Genomic DNA, 9,921 nt, shown 5'->3' with positions numbered 1-9,921 from the left:
CCAACTCCTCCTCCCCCAGCTCACTCCCCCTTACTGACTCACCCTGCACTGCTCTCACTCCCCTTCTCTCCATCTCCTCCTCCCCCAGCTTCCCCCTCACTGACTCACCCTGCCCTGCTCTGCTTCTCTCCATCTCCCCACCCCCAGCTTCCCCTCACTGACTCATCTGCTCTCCACCCACCCCATCTCCTCCTCCCACCTTCCCTCCCCCTCACTGACTCACCCTGCCCTGCTCTCACTCCTCTTCTCTCCATCTTTCCATCCCATTACACACATGCATGTCACTACTGGGCTTTATTTCTCTCTCTCTCTCCCTCTATTGTGTTAATTCAGTCATCTTTTCTTTCTTGCTCTCTGCCATCTCTCTCTCTCTGTCGTCTCTCTCTCTCTGCCGTCTCTCTCTCTCTCTGTCGTTTCTCTCTCTGTCGTCGTCTCTCTCTCTGCCGTCTCTCTCTCTGTCGTTTCTCTCTCTCTCTCTGCCATCTCTCTCTCTGCCATCTCTCTCTCTCTGCCATCTCTCTCTCTGTCTCTCTCTCGCTCTGCCGTCTCTCTCTGCCGTCTCTCTCTCTCTGCCATCTCTCTCTCTCTGCCATCTCTCTCTCTCTGCCGTCTCTCTCTCTGCCGTCTCTCTCTCTCTGTCTCTCTCTCTCTGCCGTCTCTCTCTCTCTGTCGTCTCTCTCTCTCTGTCATCTCTCTCTCTCTGCCGTCTCTCTCTCTCTGCCGTCTCTCTCTCTCTCTGCCGTCTCTCTCTCTCTGTCATGTCTCTCTCTGTCATCTCTCTCTCTGTCTCTCTCTCTGCCGTCTCTCTCTCTCTGCCATCTCTCTCTCTGTCATCTCTCTCTCTGTCTCTCTCTCTCTGCCGTCTCTCTCTCTCTGTCATTTCTCTCTCTCTGTCTTCTCTCTCTCTGTCTCTCTCTCTCTGTCGTCTCTCTCTCTCTGTCATCTCTCTCTCTGTCTCTCTCTCTCTGTCATTTCTCTCTCTCTGTCTCTCTCTCTCTCTGTCTCTCTCTCTCTGTCGTCTCTCTCTCTCTGTCTCTCTCTCTCTGCCGTCTCTCTCTCTCTGTCATTTCTCTCTCTCTGTCTCTCTCTCTCTGTCTCTCTCTCTCTGTCGTCTCTCTCTCTCTGTCATCTCTCTCTCTGTCTCTCTCTCTCTGCCGTCTCTCTCTCTCTGTTGTTTCTCTCTCTCTCTCTCTGTCGTTTCTCTCTCTCTCTCTCTGTTGTCTCTCTTTGTGTCAGGTTTAAGCTACATCCCTGTCTCACCCCAAGCCCTGTGGAAAGAAATGTGTGAGTTTATTGACAATGTTAACCGCACACTTGTTGTTGTGTACATGAATTTTATAACGTATTATGTTTTTCCCCAACACCACTTTCCATCCATTTTTATGGAAGACCCTCATGCCAAATTGAGTCTAAAGCTTTTTTGAAACCAACGAAGCATGAGAAGACTTTGCCTTTGTTTTGGTTTGTTTGTCATTAGGGTGCGCAGGGTGAATATGTGGTCTGTCGTACGGTAATTTGGTAAAAAGCCAATTTGATATTTGCTCAGTACATATTTTTCGCTGAGGAAATGTACGAGTCTGCTGTTAATGATAATGCAGAGGATTTTCCCAAGGTTGCTGTTGAGGCATCTCCCCCACACCCGGTATTTATTACGTTCAAATGTGTCTCCACTTCTGTGGATTGGGGTGATCAGTCCTTGGTTCCAAATATTGGGAAAGATGCCAGAGCTGCAGAAGATGTTAAAGAGTTTAAGTTTAACCAGTTGGAATTTGTGGTCTGTATATTTTATAATTTCATGTCGGAAACCAACAACACCACAGGACTTTTTATATATGCCATTTAGCAGACGCTTTTATCCAAAGCGACTTACAGTCATGTGTGCATACATTCTACGTATGGGTGGTCCCGGGGATCGAACCCACTACCCTGGCGTTACAAGCGCCATGCTCTACCAACTGAGCTACAGAAGGACGGTTGGTTTGTATTTTGTCTTGTAGTTCATTCAATGTAATTGGAGAATCCAGTGAGCTCTGGTAGTCTTTAATAGAGGATTCTAAGATTTGTATTTGATCATGTATATGTTTTTGCTTGTTTGTTCTTTGTTATAGAGCCAAAAAGATAGGATAAGTTGTTTATCTATACATCTCAATTTTGGATAGATAATTCTTCATGTTGTTGTTAGTTTAGAGTTTTCCAATTTTCCCAGAAGTGGTTAGATTTGCTGGATTCTTCAATTACATTGAGCTGATTTCTGACGTGCTGTTCCTTCTTTTTCCGTAGTGTATTTCTGTCTTGTTTTAGTGATTCACCATAGTGAAGGCGTAAACTCAGGTTTTCTGGGTCTCTATGTTTTTGGTTGGTTAGGTTTCTCAATGTCTTTCTAGGGTTTTTGCATTCTTCATCAAAACAGTTGTCGTTGTTGTTCATTTTCTTAGCTTGTCTGCTTGAATTTTTTAGATTTGACAGGGAAGCTGAGAGGTCAAATATACTGTTTAGGTTTTCTACTGCCAAGTTTACTACTACAGTGAAACCTTGTGTCCAGGAAATTCTCTAGAAGGGATTGAATTTTTGTTGCCTAATTGTTTTTGGTAGATTTCCACATCTATAGGATTTCTTAATGTTATTCAGCTCCTTTGGCTTTGATGCCTCATGATTGACTATTTCTCTGTTCAAGTAGACTGATTTTGCTGTGATCTGATAGGGGTGTCAGTGGGCAAACTGAACGCTCTGAGAGACTCTGGGTTGAGGTCAGTGATAAAGTAATCTACATTACTACTGCCAAGAGATGAGCTATAGGTGTACCTACCATAGGAGTCCCCTCAAAGCCTATCATTGACTCTTTACATACCCAGCATCCGACAGAGATGCAGGAGTTGTGGCCCGGTTATGTTGTCGTAGTTGTGCTTAGGGGGGCATATGGGGGAGGGAATGCTGTCACCTGCAGGCAGGTGTTTGTCCCCCTGTGTGCTGAGGGTGTCAGGTTCTTGTCCAGTTCTGGCATTTAGGTCGCCACAGACTAGTACATGTCGCTGGGCCTGGAAATGATGGTTCTCCCCCTCCAGGATGGAGAAGCTGTCATCGTTAAAGTACGGGGATTCTAGTGGGGGGATATAGGGGATTCCAATGGGGGATATATGTAGCACACAGGAGGACATTTTTCTCTGTTGAGATCATTTCCTTATTACATTCTAGGCAGATGTAAAATTTTCCTGTTTTGACTAATTTAATAGAGTGAGTTAGGTCTGCTCTATACCAAATTAGCATACCCCCTGAGTCTCTTCCCTGTTTCACACATGATAGCTTGGTGGATGGGACTACCAGCTCTCTGTAACCTAGAGGGCAACCAGTGGGTCCGTCTCCTCTATACCATGTTTCTTGTAGGATGACAATGTCTGTATTTCCAATTTCTTTGATGACGCCTGGGTTCCTGGTCTTTAGGCCAAAGCCAGATGACCTCAGACCTTTATATATTCCAGGATATAGTAAAAGCTTTGTCTTCCATAGTGTCTAGTGTTCTTTTGTGAGTTCGCTCTCTGTCGTCTCTCATCTCTAACGTCTCTCTCTCTGTCGTCTCTCTCTGTCGTCTCTCGCTCTCGTCTCTCTCAGCCCTTCCTCATCCTCTCCTTTTCTCTCTCTGGTTGATATCATTAAGGTCTAGTGGTAATGCATATTCAACAACGTCGGCCTCTATCACTAACCTCAGAGTTGTTATTTTTCCTTTTATTCGATCATGTAACTATGTCCAATGGACCTTGAGGACACTGTAGTCTAATTTGATTTGGAGATGGAGAAAGAGTGTGGATCAGCATCAGCAAGTGCTGACACGTTTAACACAGATAGAGAGATAGCGAGAGAGACATAGAGAGAGAGACAAGATAAAGTAGTCTACACTACTCCTTCCAAGAGATGAGATATAGGTTTACCTACCATAGGAGTCCCCTCAAAGCCTACCAACTCATTACATAACCAGCATATGTAAAGAGTCTGTTTGCTGATGATCTGGTGTTTCTGTCACCAACCAAGGAGGGCCTACAGCAGCACCTAGATATTCTGCACAGATTCTGCCAGACCTGAGCCCTGATAGTAAATCTCAGTAAGACCAAAATAATGGTGTTCCAAAAAAGGTCCAGTCAACAGGACCACAAATACAAATTCCATCTAGACACCGTTGCCCAAGAGCTACACAAAAAACTATATATACCTTGGCCTAAACATCAGCGCCACACATAACTTCCACAAAGCTGTGAACGATCTGAGAGACAAGGCAAGAAGGGCATTCTATGCCATCAAAAGGAACATAAAATGCAACATACCAATTAGGATCTAGCTAAAAAGACTTGAGTCAGTTATAGAACCCATTGCCCTTTATGGTTGTGAGGTCTGGGGTCCGTTCACCTACCAATAATTCACTAAATGGGACAAACACCAAATTGAGACTCTGCATGCAGAATTCTGCAAAAATATCCTCAGTGTACAACGTAGAAAACCAAATAATGCATCCAGAGCACAATTACCACAATCACCACCTTCCGGAGACACCTGAAACCCCACCTCTTTAAGGAATACCTAGGATAGGATAAGTAATCCCTCTCACCCCCCCTTTAAGATTTAGATGCACTATTGTAAAGTGACTGTTCCACTGGATGTCATAAGGTGAATGCACCAATTTGTAAGTCGCTCTGGATAAGAGCGTCTGCTAAATGACTTAAATGTAAATGTAGGCCGATACCCGCTAATTATCAAAATCCAGAAAAGAGACGTTAAATTCTACAACCACCTAAAAGGAAGCGATTCCTAAACCTTCCATAACAAAGCCATCACTTACAGAGAGATGAACCTGGAGAAGTGTCCCCTAAGCAAGCTGGTCCTGTGGCTCTGTCACAAACACAAACACACCCTACAGAGCCCCAGGACAGCAACACAATTAGACCCAAGAAAATCATGAGAAAACAAAAAGATAATTACTTGATACATTGGAAAAAATTAACAAAAAAACAGAGCAAACTAGAATACTATTTGGCCCTAAACAGAGAGTACACAGTGGCAGAATACCTGACCACTGTCACTGACCCAAACTTAAGGAAAGATTTGACTATGTACAGACTCAGTGAGCATAGCCTTGCTATTGAGAAAGGCCGCCGTAGGCAGACCTGGCTCTCAAGAGAAGACAGGCTATGTGCACACTGCCCACAAAATGAGGTGGAAACTGAGCTGCACTTCCTAACCTCCTGCCTAATGTATGACCATATTAGAGACACATATTTCCCTTAGATTCCACAGATCCACAAAGAATTCGAAAACAAACCCGATTTTTTAAAACCCCCATATCTACTGGGTGAAATATCACAGTGTGCCATCACTGCAGCAAGATTTGTGACCTGTTGCCACAAGAAAAGGTCAACCAGTGAAGAACAAACACCATTGTAAATACAACCCATATTTATGCTTATTTAATTTCCCTTTCGTACTTTAACCATTTGTACATCACTACAACACTGTATATATAAATAATATGACATTTGTAATGTCTTTATTCTATTGAAACTTCTGTGAGTGTCACTTTTGTATATTATCTTCATGACTTGCTTTGGCAATGTTAAGATATGTTTCCCATGCCAATGAAGATCCTTGAATTGAATTGAGAGAGCAAGAGAGAGCGAGCGAGAGCAAGAGAGAGAGAGAGAGAGAGAGAGAGAGAGAGATTTTTATTGTTTATTTCACTTCTGTATATTATCTACCTCACTTGCTTTGGCAAGTCATAGAGAGAGAGAGATAGCTGGAGAGGCATAGAGAGAGAGAGAGCAAGATAGTGAGATAATTAGATAGATAATATACAGAAAGACAGACAGACAGACAGACAGACAGACAGACAGACAGACAGACAGACAGACAGACAGACAGACAGACAGACAGACAGACAGACAGACAGACAGACAGACAGACAGACAGACAGACAGACAGACAGACAGACAGACAGACAGACAGACAGACAGACAGACAGACAGACAGACAGACAGACAGTGATAGCTAGAGAGAGAGATAGCTAGAGAGAGAGAGAGATCAATATAAGAGCTCATACAAATTATTTTCTCGTTATTTATCGTCAGATTGAAATCTGGCAAAACATACAATTGTAAAGCAAGCTATGATGGCCATGGTGGTATTTATATAATCAAGGTAAATATACACGGCTGCCATTTTGCTTCATTCTGGGCTGTAAGACAAGAGCTCCCTAGAAGTTTCTATTCACTGCAATATAAACAACCACTTTTTCCCCCAGTAAAGTTAGCCAAACAGTGTCCTCTGCTGGTTCAGAGGAAGAACTGTGTATTGCATTGGAAACCATTACCTCTCAAACAGCCTGACTCTCCCAGTCAATTACAGGCACATGGATGTCTAACAAAGGATGAAACAGGCACATTACAGAACCAGTCAGTCAGGCAGTGACATCAACCATGTGGGATGCCATTCACAGGATTATGGAGATGTCTGCATCTTAACAAGGGGTGTGTGTGTGTGTGTGTGTGTGTGTGTGTGTGTGTGTGTGTGTGTGTGTGTGTGTGTGTGTGTGTGTGTGTGTGTGTGTGTGTGTGTGTGTGTGTGTGTGTGTGTGTGTGTGTGTGTGTGTGTGTGTGTGTGTGTGTGTGTGTGTGTGTGTGTGTGTGTGTGTGTGTGTGTGTGTGTGCGTGCGTGCGTGTGTGCGTGCGTGCGTGCGTGCGTGCGTGCATGCGTGTGTGCAGTGGTTGTGGGTACCTGCAGAGTGAGACCTGCTGCCCAGCATGTCTGACAGATGGTGATGGAGAGACGAAGAGGAGGGGAGAGAGGAGATATTGACACATGTCAACCACCAGCCTGCAGCCCAGATCTACATCCTCCTCAGCATATTTCACGTCATTGGGCTCTACCTCCAGCTCAGATCAGTAGAACTCTAAAGCTGTCTGGAGGAGAGGAAGCTGTCTGGAGGAGAGGAAGCTGTCTGGAGGAGAGGAAGCTGTCTGGAGGAGAGGAAGCTGTCTGGAAGAAAGGAAGCTGTCTGGAGGAGAGGAAGTTGTCTAAGGTCTGAGGAGAGGAAGCTGTCTGGAAGAGTGGAAGCTGTTTGGAGGAGAGGGAGCTCTCTGGAAGAGAGGAGGCTGTCTGGAAGAGTAGAAGCTATCTGGAAGATTGGAACCTGTCTGGAAAAGTGGAAGCTGTCTGAGGGAGAGAGAGCTGTCTGGAGGGGGGGAGATGTCTGGAAGAGTGGAAGCTATCTGGAAGATTGGAAGCTCTCTGGAAGAGAGGAGGCTGTCTGGAAGAGTGGAAGCTGTCTGGAAGAGTGGAAGCTGTCTGGAGGAGTGGAAGCTGTCTGCTGGAGAGGAAGCTGTTGGAAGAGTGGAAGCTGTCTGGTGGAGATGAAGCTGTCTGGAAGTGTGGAAGCTGTCTGGAAAAGTGGAAGCTGTCTGAAGGAGTGCCAGCTGTCTGTAAAGGGGAAGCTGTCTGGAGGAGAGGAAGCTGTCTGGAAGAGTGGAATTTGACTGGAAAAGTGGAAGCTGTCTGGAGGAGTGGAAGCTGTCTGGAAGAATGAAAGCTGTCTGGAGAAGTGGAAGCTACAAACCTGGAAGAACGATAGCTACATGTCTGGAAGAGTGGAAGCTGTCTGGAAGAGTGGAAGTTGTCTGGAAGAGTAGAAGCTGTCTGGAGGAGAGGAAGCTGAGTGGAAGCTGTCTGGAAGACTGGAAGCTGTCTGGAGGAGAGGAAGCTGTCTGGAAGAGTGGAAGGCACCGCTCATCACCTTGCCAATACCATCCCTACAGTGAAGCATGGTGGTGGCAGCATCCTGCTGTGGGGATGTTTTTCAGTATGAGGGACTGGGAGACTAGTCAGAATCGAGGGAAAGATGAACAGAGCAAAGTACAGAGAGATCCTTGATGAAAACAGGCTCCAGAGCACTCAGGACCCCGGACTGGGGTGAAGGTTCACCTTCCAACAGGACAACAACCTTAAGCACACAGGTAAGATCCAGTGGCCCAGGCAGAACCCGGACTTGAACTTTATCGAACATCTCTGGAGAGACCTGAGAATAGCTGTGTAGCGACGCTCCCTATCCAACCTGACAGATCTTGAAAGGATCTGCAGAGAAGAATGGGAGAAACTCCCCAAATGCAGGTGTGCCAAGTTTGTAGTGTCATACCCAAGAAGACTCGAGGCTGTAATCGCTGCCAAAGGTGCTTCAACAAAGTACTGAGTAAAGGGTTTGAATACTTGTAATTTTTAATACATTTGCATGGAGTGTGTGTAGATATTGTGTGTAGATTTATGAGAGAAAAAAAACAATAATCCATTTCTGAATAAGGCTTTAAAGTAACAAAATGTGGAAAAAGTCAAGGGGCCTGAATACTTTTGGAATGCATTGTATAAGCGGTCCTTCATGTCCAACTGGACCCCCTGACTAAAGGCCAGGCTCAGAGACTCCAGGTCCCCAGTCTTCACACAGTAGTTGATGTTGATTTAGACCCTCTCTGGCTTGCCTATATACCAGGCCGAGTTGTCCTCGATGGGGTGGCCTGGCGTGCGGTCGCGGTCGAACCACGTGACGTCAATGCAGTGCTGGTACGTCTGGATCACGAAGTAGGGCGACCCGTCGTTGTCCCCCTGGTAAATAAGCTCAGGTGGGACGGTGCAGATAAGGGTGGGTGAATTTAGCCTTTTTACCTTTCTTCTTCTTGGGGGCATAGGTGGCAATGGTAAATGGTTTATGGAGGTATTTGAGGCCATTGAAGAAGTCATTGACGTTGACTAGTCTTCCTCTCCTCTTGTAGTAGGCCACTACCACTGTATAGAGCTGGTCTGGTTCTACTGGGACCTGGAGCTTCTGCAGCACGGACATAAACATCTTCTTGGATACCGTCTCCGTGCATTCGGTTCCTGATTCATCAAAAAAAGGCGTTCCGAAGGGCAGTCTCGTACTCGTGGGACCAATAGTAGAGAGTCAGAGCTCAGGGAGTGTTGGGATTGGACACACCGGGTTTGGAGTATTTCCTGTGTATCCTCTCTGATTTCTTTTCTCCCCTATAGGTTCAGGTTTTCCGGCTGGAGACGCGCCTTTGGGGGGGGGGGGGGTACTGTCACGTCCTGACCTTAGTTCTTTTGTTGTCCTTGTTTTAGTATGGTCAGGGCATGTGTTGGGTGGGTTGTCTATGTTAGTTTTTCTATGATTTGCTATTTCTGTGTTTGGCCTGGTATGGTTCTCAATCAGAGGCAGCTGTCAATCGTTGTCCCTGATTGAGAACCATATTTAGGGAGCCTGTTTTATATTGTGTTTCGTGGGTGATTATTTTCTGTTTTCTGTTGAGTGTCTGCACCAGCCAGAACCGTTTTCGGTTGTTCTCTTTGTTAGTTTTGTTATTTCCGTTTTCATTTAATAAATATGGACACATACCACGCTGCATATTGGTCCGATCTCTCATACTCCTCGTCAGAGGAGGACGAATCCTGTTACAGAAGGTCTATACCTCTCTGCGCTAAAAATCCGCAGCAGTCAGGCAGCGTAGTGAAGAGGTGTGTCCCCCTCTAATGTCATCACTCCCATGTCATCTGAGTTCGCAGACAGCACCTGGATCACCTTCAGGACAATTATAGTAACTGATGACGGTTGTATTCAAAACAACAGTTGACATATCGGCATGGTTTCCCAGACCAGAAAAAAGCCTTGTCCTGTTCAATGGAAAGTCTCTATTTAAAGGGCTTTTCAGTCCAGGACTAGACTTAATCTGGGTCCAGGAAACCGGTCCATGGAGTATAGACATACAGTATATGTGGCCATGTGGGAATCAGACCCACAACTAGACATGGTTAGCCTTTACTGACAGACATCTGACGTTCAAATGCATTATTTAAGCAATAAGGCCTGAGGAGGTGTGGTATATGTCCAATATACCACGGCTA

The sequence above is a fragment of the Oncorhynchus gorbuscha genome, linkage group LG14 (genome assembly GCF_021184085.1).
Source record: "Oncorhynchus gorbuscha isolate QuinsamMale2020 ecotype Even-year linkage group LG14, OgorEven_v1.0, whole genome shotgun sequence".
In the NCBI taxonomy this organism is placed as follows: Eukaryota; Metazoa; Chordata; class Actinopteri; order Salmoniformes; family Salmonidae; genus Oncorhynchus; species Oncorhynchus gorbuscha.
Note: the sequence above shows the minus strand (reverse complement) of the source record.